The sequence below is a fragment of the Amblyomma americanum genome, chromosome 8, assembly GCF_052857255.1.
Source record: "Amblyomma americanum isolate KBUSLIRL-KWMA chromosome 8, ASM5285725v1, whole genome shotgun sequence".
NCBI lineage: Eukaryota > Metazoa > Arthropoda > Arachnida > Ixodida > Ixodidae > Amblyomma > Amblyomma americanum.
This window is the reverse complement of record NC_135504.1, coordinates 27,984,902-28,000,821: the sequence shown is the minus strand read 5'-3', so window position 1 is coordinate 28,000,821 and position 15,920 is coordinate 27,984,902. Positions and strand designations below refer to the sequence as shown.

The window sequence follows — 15,920 nt, the reverse complement described above, 5'->3', positions numbered from 1 at the left end:
GACAAAACTGCGCTCTTTGAGGTGGCTTGACCATCAGGCTCGTGAGCTGCGAGGTGAAGCCGCCTTTACGATGGCGTTGGGGCCGTGAGGCAAAGCACGCGGCACGCACGGAAGATAAAAAAAAAGAGAAGCTGGCTGTGAAGGTGGAAAGAAGGTGGCGCGGGCTGCTGAGAAAGTGAAGGCAGTAAAAGGGCAGTGAGGAATAGGAAAGGAAAGAAAGGGTGAATGTTGGCAGCACTGGACAGCGCGAAACAGCAGCGACTTCAAGCGGGGCCGGGGTTTGCTGTGCTTGATTGTATGGTGCGCGTTATTTTCGTTTGCATATATGGAGTCAAACTCTGTCATCGCGTTATATAGTGGCCACATTGTATTTGTGTAGACACTGTACTCCCACAAGACATTCGAAATCTAAAACGTGATAACATAAAACTTGATAACTGAAAATAAATCGTTAACACATAATGGGTTAATGGATCTGGATAGAAGGTATATGTAAGTAATTTTATAGACCAACACAATGTGTTTAGTAAGTAGGCAAATTGCATGATAGTATCCATCCTTGGAATCGTGCCATTGCCAACAACTGATATGCTAAATATTTTTGCTGGTTCCAGCAACTTTACTGTAGAGTGATGCCGTTGTATTATAGAAGGATGAGTATTCTGTATTGAAGATAAATAGAAGTTTTTCTATGCGAATCACTGATGGAAAATAAGTATAATTAAGGCCCTTCGATGTGGCGAGGATTTCGTTGTTGCGAGACCGAAATGCCTCTCTGAAGAAAGCAACGCGTTTATACCGTCCGCGTCGTTGTCTAGGGCGAGGGCCGCGTCGTGAGGTGTGGCGCGTCCTTGGCGCCGACCCAGTGCCGCACGCGCCAATAGTTTCGACCCTAGCACGTGGAGGGGGGGGGGGGGGGGCGCTTTTCGCGCCACTCCGACAGATGGCGCCACCCGTCACCGCTGCCTGCGTCGCCACACGCTCTCCCCCCATCGTTGGGCGGGAGCGGGTAACGGAGCAGACGGTTGGCGGTGGTCGCAAAATGATCCTGCGGTTGCCGGAGTCGGATTGCGAGAGCGGGCCAGCCGCACTGGACTGACTTCAGCGTGACCCCGTGGAACGGTGGGTCTGTGAAGGATTCGCCGACTCATCGGGATTACGTCATCTCAGGTACGGTACACCGCTGCGCAGACGGACCGGAGACACGCGCAAGGCGGCGCAACACGTGCGTCTAAAGCGCCAAATGTTCTGTGCAAGTGTGCAACTACGCTGGGCGATTTACTATGGCCAAGTAACAGCGCTAAGGAAAGTGGGGAAATGCGCAGTTAGGAGGCCCACTTCCAGGTTGAAATAACTAAACGTGGACCTTGTACACTGCTGCAGTTCGATAATCTGTTCGTTAACATCAGCCTGCTCCCGCCACTAGTGGCTAGCGGAGTCGGACGGCTACTTGCGGAGAGTAAGCAAATAAACAACCTCGGCTGGCCACGGCTATTTTTACGTGCTTTGTATCTTTTGCGTTTCAGTTTCTCTCTCTCTCTCTCTTATACATCCTCTCTGTGTTTACTTCTTTTTGTTGTTCGCCAGTTTCCTCAACGCACCCCTGGTTTCTTGCAAATTCTTTGCATACTTCAGCAGATATCGTCCTGTGTGGTTTCGGTTTCCGAAGGCGTAATTGCAATGTTCCGAATGCAGAGCGTGCCGAACCATAGTGAGCCATTTGGTTTCGGTCGTAAAAGAAAAAAAAAGATGTCGCCTGTTTCGTTTAGCTAACAGTGTACAGATGACGAGGTGCCGTCGGCTTCCAAACCCTGTTCGGATGTAGTCTCCGGCGTGCCACACTTGGTGATCCGCGCCAAGTCCCGCTGGAGGCAGGCGCGCTTTAGGCATGCCGGCCGACACACGATCTCTCTCCCTTGCCGGCGAAACAGCCTGAGTCTCGGCGAGGGTGGCAATGCTGGCGACGTCGCCTGGAAGGTTGACGCTGTTCAGCTGTTCACCTTGAGAGGCGCGTTTCAACGCGTTTTCTGATGCATTTGGTTTGAACATCAAAGACGGCGGCGAGGACTGTTTGCCAGGAGTCTCGTCCGGAGTGTTTACTTAAACTTGAGCACTCATTCATCACCGTAACGCAAGACAGCGGGTGCCAAGATGGGGCTCTAACTGCTTATCCACAAACCAATTGTTGCCCGTGATACGAAGGTCGCTGTTTGCTATCGATGCACAGCATATCTGCCACTTATATACATATACACAGCTCAGGAGGTATGCTCCTAAGTCATTCTCGCTGTACTTTTCCAGAGTCCTCAGCTTCGGGGGGGGGGGGGGGGGGGGTTGAGAACAGGAGTTCCTGCCACCTTCGAGACATTAGAAGCGTTGGCACAGCACTATGAGCCACCATACTGTGCAGCCCAGGAACAATCCCTATGGCCAGCACATTTTTGACAATTGATGTATACTGTACAAGCTCGATTTTGGTGCACATCGGGAGTCCCTTAGGTACCCGTTTGAAAAACTTGGGTCATCGAAATTAGCCCGGAGCCCTGCACCACGGCACACCTCATGAGCCACAACGTTGCTATTGGCACGTAAGTATAAACTATAGGCGATCAATCAATCAGTCTTGTTTCTTTATTGGCGGGAATTAGCTCAAGAAACGTGCCGCGCTTTGGATTGTGGCCGTATCCTAAATGAACAGAGCAGCACTGATGCAGCTTGGTCATCACTGTAGAGACGGCGGTTGTTGCACACCGCGGCAGTTATACTCGTATTTGGGTGACTAACCGTCTTTGGATTATAGTAAGAGTAACTGTCTTCGTTGAAAGGTTTTACATTTGCATTTAGCGATGCCATTTTTGACGCCCAGCCAGTTATTTTCCGAGTGAACAACTTGTCACTACGGTAGTCCATGGTAGCGAGAGGGTAGGTAGATGGGTTCATGACAAAACAAGGTGAACTAGGAGCCTCAGGGTGTTTGACAACGTTTCGACAAGAAGACTACATTGTCTTCGTCTGGTGAAGTCCTTTTGTCCAAACGTTGGCAAGCACCTTGAGACTCCTTGTTCACCTTGGGTTTTTCCTCCTGTGATACACACGTTTGCAGGAAATGGACAAGATACGTATCTACCACTGTGTACGAGGTTCGGGAAGAAATTAACGCTGCTTAGTCTTAGAATCTGACAATTTCGCGTTAACATACTTGCGATGCGCAAGGGTTGTTTCAAGCGTGTGAGAAAATAGCCGAAAAGTATAGCTTCATCACTTTCGTGTCTATATATTGACCTCCTCCAGTTCAGTTGCGCCGTGAATAATAAATTCGCTTATCCCGGCCCTGTTGTCGCAGCACCTTTACATCTGCTGTCATGGCGCGATCGACTCTATTCCGCGTGTGGCCGCGTCGATGCCGGGTGCCACACCCATCGCTTTGTTTTTGCGTCGGACCACGTGGAGATAGCGCGCTTCTGCAGACTACACAAGCGCAGCCGCCGAGGCAGGGCTCGTTGCCATGGTCGCAGGCTACGCCCAAATCCCGGAGCTAGAAAACCAGTGCGCATGCGCTAGAATTTACGGAACCTCGAACAAAGACCATTGATTGATTGATTAATTGAGCATGAAGCGTGCTTTTAGTTCTCATTGAAGCCATTTTTCCTTAAAACCGTACGTTGAGGTCTCCGAACTTTTTGTCGAAACTGGAGCCGAAACATGGTTCGCAACTTGCTTCGAACTCCGCGGCAAGAGCTAGCTTATCGATTCGTAGAGGGCTTCAGCTTACCGTACGTTTTGCAAATACCACGCCTGGAAAAAAACAATTGAAAACTCGCGCCAGTGGCTTAGTGGGATCTGTCGAAGCCTGCCGCATGCCACTTCCTCGTGGAAAGCTTTGAGGCCTTTTTTTTTTTCTGTGGAATCAGTACACGAGATTCAATCTTTTAGTTATATCGAAGCTGCGAAATGCGTCGGTTACAGCTGCGCCTCCAGCAGCTCTAATGTCGTAAGGGGCGATGCAGGAAACTAATAAGTAAATAGGTGGTGAATGTGAATAAGTTGCGTCAGCGGCTGGGGCAAGTTTTCGTAATCTGTGGAACTAGTTCCACCGGAATGCGACAGTACATGACTGAGTGCGGATCAGCGAACAACCGCGATCTTTGTTTAATCTCCGGTCGAGAATGCAAAAACTGCTTTCGGGCGCGCTGCCGGGTGGTGTTGCCTGCACGGAAAAAATAGAAACCCCGTGGGTCCAGGAATGCGGGGGACGAGCGAAATGTTTCCTACCCGCCGCTGCATCACGGCACCTGTTAGTCTTACCCGAGCGTCGTCGGTGACGAACCACGTGACCCGCGTGTGGGAATTTCCTGGCGAGTCTTTCGCCAAGAATAACTAGGAAGAAAAGGTGACTGCTGCGAACTTCCTTGAGGCATGGCTTAATTCTGACGGGGGGCGCCGTTAACAAAGCGCGATCCGCTAGAGTGGTCCGCTTCCTTGGGGCGTCATTGCGTACGCGCTGATTGGTCCCCATCCGGCAGACGCGCACGCAGCTGACGGGCCCGTGGCGCCATCTGGCGCCATCAGGGTGATTTGCGCATGCGCAGTGGCGCCCGCGGGAGCGGGCACGGTAGCGGATCGCGCTATGCTGTAACTATCTAATAAGAATGTAGCGCCCTCTCTTGGGCGGCGCCGACAACCCGGCTAGCGCGCGCCACCCTGCGAATAGAATAAAGACGGCACCTGGTCGTGGCTCGTGCAGCCACGACTGGCAGTTCTGTTCTGGTGTCGGCTCGTAGCAGTGGTCTCGTTTCCTTCGCTACTGAGGCGTTAAGCCTACAAGAACAATCGTATAGGCGCCCATATAGAGGGCACAGCATGAATGGCAGCGTAGGCAGTCTTACAGGTTATCCGTGTTATCAAAGCGAGGTTGGAAGAAGAGGAAGTATAAGACAGAAAACATGCGGTAATTTTTGAGTCTCTCTTGGAGCTTTTAAGATTCGAGTCCCTACACACCCATACTTCTAGCATATTTTATGGCTCTTGGGCTGGCTGCTTCGAAAATTTCCACAAATGTTTCACAGGTGATATTCCTCTCAGATTGTCTCTCTGTTTTGTTGGCGCTGGAGTCCACACGGGACGCTTTTTTGAGCCGCTCACTAAATTTTTTTATTCCTGGACGGGTGCAAGAGATGCGCTTCATTTGGATTCCAGGTCACTGCGGTATTTTACAAAATGATGCAGCCGACTTTTTGGCAAACTCAGCTATCAATGTACCTGTCGCCTGTAGCGTGCCTAACCTTATTCTTTTCGGAATGTCCAATTTTCAGCGTTTTCAGTTTATAACCGCCACGTGCAGCGGATCCTTTGCTCTCTACCTTTGACTACCGACATCTCATGTACGCATGGAAGGCTCGTGCGTGTAAATCCCGGCAGTGTGAGGTAGCGATGACACTCATGCGGTGAAGGATCCCCCGCTTAAATTTTTACTTATGCAGATGTGAAATGAGTCCCACAAACCTTTGTGCTGCTTGTGGAGAAGTTGAAACATTGGAGCATTTCCTACTCTCTTGCCCGGAGGTTTGCACATCAGAGGAGAGCACACCTAGAAATTCCCATTACAAAGTTGGGACTCACTTTGTCGGTCCCGCTACTCCTCTCCTTCGGTGCGAGCGCCAGGGGTTTTGCATTACATCAAGTTTGCTAAAACCTCCACAATTACATAACAGCTAGCGGTAGATTCCCTTGCTAATTGAATCCAAAGTGTCCACATTTAAAAGATCTTTTAGGATTTTATATATAATCAATTCTCTGATATTCTCTCCCGCTATTTTCTTTTTCTTTCCTCTTTAATTATTCTGATATATCACCCAAGGCACAACCATTAGCTTGGCACATGTTCACCCTCTTCTTTGGGCTCTCCTCACTGAACCTATAGCCAATCCCCGTCGTGGGTATGTGCCATGTCGCTAAGGCAACAACAACAACGGGTGGTAAATTCGTTATTTGTAATAACAGATTCCTCTATTTATATTTATCAGCCGCTTGAGATAAATCTGGATGAATCTTCTCCTGCTTGGATCTGCACCAAACCCTGGTCAATCCCCCACCGTGGGTATGTGCCATCGTTTTTGAGGCAACAAGAACAACAACAATTCCCGTTGATGCGGTGGGGTATGCGCTAAAATTACGATACCGATATAACCGAGTAAGTGTCAGCGGTGACCTTTGAGGACACCACGCACCTGGTTGTGGGGCCGCTCTCCTCCTTTCCACTTTATTCCTTCAGCCCTCCAACCTCTCCACTTTCTCGAAGGCTTGGAACGTCGATGCCGGGGCTTTTCAAAATGGCACTACCAATACTGGGGCATTAAATAAGATACACATTGATAGAATAAATTGGCTTCTGTGGGAGCTCCCGTGTAGTAAGATGAAAGATGAGGAATCCACGTGGTGCAACTGTTGGCGCGAAGCCCTCCGCCAACTTCTCGCTCCACATATCTTCACTGGTACAGCTTTCGGCGCCTATGCGTGGAAACACAGCACGACACACCACGCGTGCATTTATTTCGGAAGTGGTCCGGCACTAGCGCTGCGAGTTTATCGAATAAATTTAATTCACACAACGAGCATTTTGTGAGGTTAGGAGAAGCTATATAGCCCATCGAATTTGGGTTAGTTGAACGAGGCTGCAGATGTATAGAGAGAGACAACTACTAGGGCTTTATAGTTGGCAAGACATCGTGTACAAACGCGTTGGCACACAGACAGCCCACTGGCGCACAAGAACACGCATGAACACTGCTTCGTGTCGTTACATTAAAGGGGCTCTGAACCAATAAAGTTGCGGTATGCCTGTGATGTTAAAGGAGGCCGCCTCACGAATATCCTCCAGCAAGAATTTTTAATTGCACTTTGTAAAAGCTCGGTTGTCTGTAGTTAAAATTTGAATTTCAGTGTCTTCGCGCCTTTCCCTCTCGTCTCGTCACTTTTTACACGCTGGAAGGTCGGCGCTTCTCCGACGGCCCCGCCACCGGGGGCGGAGCTTCCTGACCCGCCGGAGTTACGCGGCTTATTGGCCGCGGCTATGGTAGCTGCCTGACATCTGTAAGAATCTTAACGAATAGAATCTCTGAACTGGTGTACGCAGGAGCGGAACGACGGAGGAGGGTGCAGCATGAAAAAGTGGCCGGAAAGGGCTCGCCAACTTTCGCGCGTGATTGTGGGTTCTCTGCTGCTTGTAGAAGTGTATTATTTGGCTCAGGGGTTTATGACAACACGATGCAGTGACTGGGCAAGTTGATGTGCTGTCCCGGGAAGGTGTTTCAGAGGCCCTTTAATTGATGGCGTTGATATCCACTCGTGCCGTGAAACAGCGCGCTGGGAATGTAATGTCGCAGGTGTAGCGGCCATATTGTGGGAGTTCCGTACTGGGTCTTACAGAGCCTTGCCGACTCAAGCTCGAAACGAGAAACTGAAAATTTGGGCATGTTAGCCTGCCATGAATATGATGTGGATGTTCATCTCTCACACTGTCTTGCTTTCGCCTTGCCAGTTGTGACCCGTTCATTTGGTAGCTCACTTTTCCTTCCCTTTAGACCGACCAGCTGATGCGGCGCGCCATGTAGCAGTAGTACTCCATGGAACGGGTGAGGTGAGCAGCACTGTTTTTGCGTCTTCATTGCTTCGTGTTGTATTCTTTGCGAACACTTGAGGGAGGACCGATGCACGTAGGGGAATCCCTCAAGGTGGGGTAAGATTTGAAACCGGAGAGTGAATATACTACTGCAATAACGGAGTAGTTGCTGAAATTAATACTGAAATGAGGGAGTAATTAAAGGAAGTAATTAAAGAAGGAAGGTGTCGATGTGTCAGTTTGACTGAGCGCCTCTCAACTTTGCTTAGGCGTGGAAAAGCACATGAAGAGGCTTCACGAGAAAAAGTAGCGCGGCAGCTCGCTCATTCTCAACTCAGGACTTGCGTTGCACTTGACTACCGTACTCTGCGCGAATATGCAGGTCAGCAGGAGCTATCACTCTGTATTCACTACTTGGATTTCTGCTCCACATTATCACTTCTCTAAATATCCTTGCCTAGTTTCAGTACTCCGCTTCGCTACATAATTCCACTTCGCGCTGCTGTTTCCTGGTTTTATCTCTTTCCGGTTTTATTACCCCGTTTTGTTTTTAGGTTCCAGTGCTTAGTTATAACTCCACGGTGTTAGAATTCCTCGTTGCCACTTCGTATATTTCCTTTCTTTTACTTCTTGACCTCTAGGTTTTACTCCTTGGCGTGTTGCTCTCATCTCGGCTTCCGGGTTTTACTTTTGTTTTACTTATTAGATTTGCATCTGTTTCCTTTGTCTCTTTGTTTCTTCCTTTCCCTTTTATTTACAACCTCGCACAGCCGCCTTCGCTTACTGCTCGGATTTACCCCGGGGACCGAGCTCCTCGGTTTTACTTTTGTATAGCTTTGCATATCGCGGCATGTAGGCCTTGTGTGTTGCTTCACCGTTCAGCTCGTCATTACTTTTGCTTCCACTACCGTCAGTTGGCGCGATGAAAGGCGCCCGTGGGGGGGCGGAGACAAACAGCAGCTGACAAGCAGTCAGGGACGGGGGAGAGGAGGAGGCAAGGCTGCGCGTGGAATGGAAGAAACGAACAAAGCGGGCGCGGTTGCCTGCGTTGAGTTGGGTCACCGCCGTATAGCTGCAGCCTGCCGCCTGAGTCTTCGCGAGCCTTGGCTCGCGCTGCAGCAGCATGCCACGGGCTCGGCCCGCTCCCCCTCCCCCTTTTTTGGGCGCGTTTGTTTGCCTTGCCTCTCGAAATGGCTGCCGCCTCGTCCCTGAGACGGCCGCGCCGATCGCCGAGGGCTCTGCGAACTCTCTCTCCCACTGGCGAGTGAGGAAACAGCAACGGCAGCGTGAGGCGAACTCGATACTCGGTCTGTGCATTAGTCGACATCCAAGCTTTGCGCTGTCTGCCCCCTCGAGCGGCGAACAGCGTGGGGCAGTGCGGAACGGGGCTCGATCTCGTAAAGCGATTTCAGCTCCGGTCGATTGGCGAAGCCAACTTGGGGGCAAGTTTCTGCAGGAGGTAGCCCTAATACTGCTCGTGCTTCTCGACGCTCGATTCTCAAAAGTTGTCCGTCCGTCCGTCCTTGGCTTTCGTGGATCGGGCACATATAATGCATTTCGCATGTAACAGTGCCGAATTCTAACCTTGTCTTCCCGATATCCTGCCCCCACAAAACGCTTGGCTGCACTGGACAAGCGATTCCTGGCCAAGCATGCGACTCACCTGCAGGGGTATTGATGTGACTGCTGAGTAAATGTCTGACTGACCGATCACCAGCGCATCCGCATCATCTACAAGAGGGGGGGGGGGGCGTTGTGTATGGGTTGAGGAGGATGGTGTGGGCTCTCGCACGTCACGTGATGCGCGAGAAGGGTCGACAAGTTGTCCCGTAGGAGGAGGGAGGCGGCAGCCAGCGTACCGCGGTGAGTTGTGGTCTGGCCTTGAGTCTCTCATTCCACTGACCCTGCGAATTCTGGCAGCGACGCTTCACGTTTTCGTTAATCTTTCCTAGAGTGCTTTCGTTGTTACCAAATCAGGTGCCTTAACTATCATTATGGCTTGCGCGTGTGCTCTTTTACTGTTCCATTCGAAGCTATTTATCCATCATGCTAACCGGGTATTCTGTCTATCAAACTGTGAAATGAAAAATGACTTCTGCACTGTGCTTTCTCATTGACGCGTTTGACCTGCCTGGCGGATGCATGCATTTGCGGCGCCAACTGTATGGCGTCATCATGGCGTCCGTTGCGTCCAGCGATCGGATATTATTTCAGCCTGCTCTCACCCTTTCTTTCATCAACGTGACTAGTTGCAGCGTACAGAATTATGGCGTTTTTGTACAGCAGTAGAACTGCGAATGGAAACGAACAATCAACGTGCTGCTGTATAAGAGCGGTCCCCTTCTGGCCTGCCTAGACGGCCTACACGCAACCAGAAAATGGCGCGGCAATGAATTCTGACCGAAGCTCGAGTTGCATACAAACCACTTCTGCTTCCGACAGCACAGCCGAGGAAACCGCACCCATGAGGGTTTTCTTGGGATACCCTCACAAAATTGGTCTATATAGAGTCTGTAGACTTCTTGTAGACTCTATTGCCTTCCTATACATGTTTCTTTTTGCCCACTCAAAATCTATAGACTGTCTATAGACAAAAGTCTATTAAAAGTGTATTTCCATAAATCTATAGATAGTCTATAAACTGTCTATAGGATTTGTATGGACCTGCAGACTGTTGGCTAGGGTTCTTCTTTAGAGAGTCTATAGACTTTATGGACAGAAGTCTATGGACAGTCTACTATACCGTCCCATACGACCTCTCCATACGACCTCTTAAGGATAGCGTTGAGGACACCTTGGTTGGACAGCCCCTTCGAGTAGATCTCATAGGACCCCGTATTCCAGAGGGCCCATGATCTGGGGTTCACCCTTCCTACGCATATCTCAGGACACCGCGATCTGCGAATCTCTTAAGGGTACAATTCTGGATACCATGGGATCCTCTTTTGTAAGTACTATAGGGGACAAAAGCCTCCAAGACGCAATGGCGGCAACTGAACCGCGTAGCTGCGGTAACGGCCGGTGGTTCGGTACCACTCCTGTCCAGGCGAAAATACTCGCCTGCTCTCACGCGAAAATACTCGCCTGCTCTCACGTGCGGTAACGAAATCAGCTAAATCATCAGCACACATCGCATCTTTAACCTAAATTGGCTCTTACGCTTCCTGGATACCTTAGTCTCCGACAGTACATATGAGAACTCAAAGCAGTCGCCACAACCCACACAGAAGACTGCGGGAGTCTGCAGGCGCCCTCCGAGTGAGGAAGCATCCTTCCCGACGCACCGCTTCATCTCCCCCTGCTGTCACAACGCCGAGTCGCGCTCTGCTAACTTGCCTTAAGGTACGCATAAGCAACCACGGCGTCTGGCCGAAAGGTACGCGACGTGTTAAAAATAATCGCCGCCATCTTCAAGAGCCAGGGAGCTCCGCCGATCTGGCCACGGGGATCGTCAAGAGGCGCGCGGGGCCATCACGGGGGGGTTGGATTAATGTTGGGCGGCGTAGCGCTGTTATCGGCGACACTGCCTCCGGATATTCGTCATGTTGCTTCTCCGCGCGTGCGCCTTAATGCTACTCGGCTGAGCGAAAGGGGTGGCTGCCTCCGTCGCGTTGGCGCCGGCGCTGTCCCGACTCGGGCTGCGCTCGCGTTCCAACCGACGGCTCATCGCTCAGGCACTCTCACCTTGGCGGTCGTCGCGGGGAGAAGCTGGACGGCAGCCACGTCTAGGGGAAAGTCCTGCCTGCCGCTTCACGCAAAGCGAGAAAAATGACCGCGGTGTGATATATGACTTTGCGGTATCGCATATAGAGGGCGTTAAATTACATTGTTCGATGGGGAAGACGTTAAACCTGATAGCTTACTTGCTCGAAATTAATGAAAAATGCACTTATTCTGTCTGACCTCTCACTACGTCGCAAGCACTTTCGCCTATGTCTTTTCATAAAGTATGCTACTTTAATCCATTACTGAAAGAAAACCTTTTCACCACACCCAGCTACATCTCGTCTCGCATCGACCATCAACACAAAGTTCAAGTGCCAGCTTGCCGTACTAATTCGTACAATTCTTCCTTTTTGGAAAGAACAGCTACTGAATGGAACCGCCTTCCCGCCTCCACAGCCTACATTTGTGGTGCCATTCACTTCAAGATCGCGGTTAAAAGTGCCTTATAGTTTCTTTTTTGTTTTGTTTCCTTCTGCAACTTGTGTAACAAACTCACCACTCCTTTCTGTAGTGCCTACGGGCCTTGAAAGTATGGATAATAAATAAATAAATAAATAAATAAATAAATAAATAAATAAATAAATAAATAAATAAATAGATAAATAAATAAATAAATAAAAAAGTCACCCGCAAAAGTTTTCGTTCCGAGTCGTTAAAAAAGAAATCTCCTTACAGTGGTAAAAATGAGCCTTGGGTGTCACATTTTTTTGGAAAATTACGGAGCTCATTATACGCGAGCTGTAGATGATTGGTGAAATCAGAATAAAAGCTAACAGTGAAGGAAACAAGGAAAACAGAACGAAGAGTATGTTGTCCTGAAGGGAATGAAATTAAATTGTGCGCTGAAAAAGAAAATGATGGTCGATTTGCCCAGTTAGGCCAAATGCGAATTGGGTGCGTTAGATATTCGGTGTTCACTTCGGTTCCGGTGTTCAGGTCCGGCGTTCACGGATGGCAGTTGTTCGGATGGCGCTAATGGGTTAATGTCCATATTATTATATATGCGGAATTGGTCATTCTCTCCATTCTTAGGTCCCTGGGAGTCTTCCTTCCCCTCCTGGCGCAGTGGTGCAGCGGGGAAGCGATGCGCCACTGCCCTTAATTCTATGACATGTTGTGTCATCGGTAGGATATTGAGTTCCTTGGGTTGGGCTGCGATCCAGGTTTTTCCTTTCCGAGCAGCCTCTCACAATTAATTGAGCTGCCGCCTGACGCGCTGGGCGGGCTGCTCATCTGCCACAAAACAAGCCTCAGACAAACAGTCTAACACATAGCGGTTAAATGCGTGGAATGGCCGCTGTAAGTAATGGCGCACCAAAAAACAACAAGTAACTTGCACTTTGGGGTGGATGGAGCTGAAAAGTCTCCATGTGGCGCACAAAGTGATAAAAGGAAGAAAACATTAAAATATCGCACGCTCGACAATGGTGCGTTTTGAATCCTTTACTATGTGGCCAATTTCCCCCCGAGTGCATGCGACCTTCCTTCTCCTGGGGCACAATTACTGTCAAGATCTGTGCACCCTATAGTTTAAGCCATTGCTGAAAATAAGGAAGCGGGCGTAATGACAACGTTGATGCCTGCTGTTACGAGCACTTCGTGGGTGAAGGCCCATCAAGGGATCCCATAATGTTACGTTTTCTTTTTTACACCAGATGACTTTTCCGGGTACTCGTGAGGATAAGGTGAAGTGAATTGGACGCCTCCAAGCGTACAAAAGAAGAACAGGAGAGTATTATTTGCCCTTCATTTCTCAGCACCTCCACACATGTCTGACACTGTACAGGCGAATGTAAACAGAGCGTGCGTGTGTCCCCGATTCATAAAGCCTGGGAACTGACGTATTATTTTTGGACTCATGAAAAAATCATGCATCCTGAGTGCAGCTTTAATGTAGCTGTGTCGTGACGCTTGACAAAAATTTTCAGACCACGCATGATGGAGCAGAAACAGTGGATGTCGCTTCGCCACCTGGCGCTCTGTAACTTCGTAGCCTGCGAGAGGACAGCCGCCACAGAAAACCCACGCGGTCAGATGCGAAGTGGCTTCCAATACCTCTCTCGCACACAAAGTCTCGTAGTGTTTTCTTACAGGCTAGTTGGTGAGATTCGTTCATCTTCAAAAAACTGGGCGAAAAAGATAAAAGACGAGGGGACCCGTGGACTGCGCCCTGTGTGCTTGTTCTCTTTCAATCTGTCCTCGTGTTTTTTGCGCAGTTTTTAAAGATGAACATACAGTCTCGTAGTGTCCACTATCGTCATAATCATCATCATCACCGGTGAGATTACGTCCACTGAAGTTCAGGAAATTGTGTCCATCGCCCGTCGCGGTCACCCAATTATACCGGCAATCTTCCTAACCTCACCTGTCCTTCTCTCTGCCTGCCCCTGCTGCGTTTGACTTCCAATTAAAATCCATTCTGTTGGCCTAATAGAATACCGTCGGTTGTGTCGCACCCAACAATTCTCGACAGAAACGTTTTTAACAGGAAAGAGTTTGCGAACGCAATTTTTGTTTTCATATATCGTGAGATTTCACTTTAAAAATTTAACATATCCGCATACCTGCCGTCCGCATTCTTTTATTTTTTCTTCTATTAACGTTTTTGCTATCGTCAAAGGCGTTCCCTATTGGTTTTCTATTGCCCCCTTAACTGCTCGATGCGAGCGATGAAAAAAAAAGCTTTAAAAGAAACGTTTGGCTACACATCGGAAGAATGGACCATTACCTTGACTACTGCCATAACAGTACCCTAAAGTTTTCCAATACTAAAAATTTTTGTCCAAGAATGCTGTACATGCTTCGTCGTATTGCATTTCCTTTCGACAGCTTCAGCGAGAACTCGCATTCGGTCCTCCAATCCGCACTGGCGCCTTTCTGCCTCTCGACTCTTACAAAAATTTCTTTAGACTGTCCATAGACTTCTGTCTATAAAGTGTACAGACTTTCTATAGAGAAACCCTAGAGGACAGTCTAAATGCAATACAAATTCTATAGACAGTCTATAGACAATCTATATATTTACGGCCGTACACTTTTAGTAGACTTTTGTATATAGACTATGAATAGACAAAAAGAAATATCTATACAGGAAGGCAATAGAGGCGATAAGAAGTCTATAGACTGTCTATAGACTATTTTTGTTAGGGGATGGCGCCCGTTCTTGACGCCGAACATCACTTCCCGATTAAAACAGCGACCCTTGTTGTTCTTTCTGAGCCTCTGGGAAGAAGTTGGCCGATTTGAGTCCAGCAAAACACCTCACTTCCGCATCAGTGCCGACGGCCTCTTGAAGTCGGCGCTGAAGACAGCTACGGGGGTGAGGCTATGGTTTGCTGCGGCGTTGGGCCAGAAGAACGAGGCCCCACGTGGACCACGCGGCCGAGCAGAAGAAAGGAGCCACACGTAGTTTCGGCGCGGGGGCCCATCACATGCCTCCAGGCTGGGTCTCGCGCTGGGCGCCTATAAATACGCGGTTCCGGGGAGGTGCCCGGAGGCGCGCGTTGGCTTTGCGGCCCGCGGCTTAGGGGGGGGGGGGGCACTATTTTCGGGGGTGGCGACGGGAGTGAGGATGGAAAGGAGGAGGGGGAGAAGGGGGCTTGTGCTCTGTCTCTCTAAAACCGTGCACTATTGTGGTAACTACGCCCGACGTCGGAAAATAAAAATAAACGCAGGCACACGCTAAACGTCGTCTGCTGTAAAAGATCATCCCTGTCGATCGCCCACGAAACCCCGCGTACTCTGTCTAGAATATATCTTTACTTCTTTATCGATTTCACTCCGCACAAAACGCCCGACGGGCATTGGAGTGAAAAGTCATAATATGAAAAGCACCATGGGGACATATAAACGCAGTCAAGATAGCCAATCAACACTGCAGCGCAGCGAGAAACACGTCAGAATATGCACACAAACAAATGAAATTTTAGAGTGTATAATGTGAACCGCTGTGTTCAATAATGTATACAAAGAAAGTGAATACCTTCTTTCCCTGCTGAATCTTCGTCTTCTTCCAAGCTCCTTTCTTTAAGCTATCCCCTTCCATAAGTGGCACTGTGTTACTCTACAGGTGTGTGAACGCTATACATTGGCACCTACGCGCGCCCAAGACACCGCTACGAAAGACACCGCTACGATTTATCTGGTCAATTGAATGTGATTGATTGTTTCCTACCCTTGAAGTCCCCGTTTTCCGCGCTGTAATTTTTCAAATATGTTCTCTAGGGTTTGCCTATAGAAAGTCTATATACTTCATAGACAGAAGTCTATAGACAGTCTATAAACTGTCTAAAGAAATTTTAGCAAAATAGGATAGCAGGAACTGTGGCTTCAAAAGGCGGTGCACATTTCTGCTGCGACGAGAATTCGGCGCAAAGCGTATGGGTCGCCTGCGCAGACTGCGCCTGACAGAAGGGGCGTTTCTTACCAGAGCTCCTGCGGGCCTCACCTCAACCGTTGCAAAAGTGGCGACTTCGTGTCTCACGCTGTCATTCCCACGGTGGTTCCTCCTACCTCCCTCCTAGCACACCTGGCCAGCATCCAAAGAAGTGAAGCGTGCTTAGTACACGGGCGGTGC

General features: G+C 49.3%; 1 protein-coding gene across 1 annotated transcript in view; it reads left to right on the top strand.

Moving 5' to 3' along the window:
- Positions 1 to 1,014: 1,014 nt before the first annotated feature.
- Positions 1,015 to 15,920, top strand: part of LOC144101201 (voltage-dependent calcium channel gamma-8 subunit) — a 43,831-nt gene continuing 28,925 nt past the window's right edge. Inside the window, exon 1 of the mRNA XM_077634274.1 lies at positions 1,015 to 1,170. The gene's annotated coding sequence lies outside the window, so the exon portion shown is untranslated. The remainder of the gene's footprint in view (positions 1,171 to 15,920) is intronic.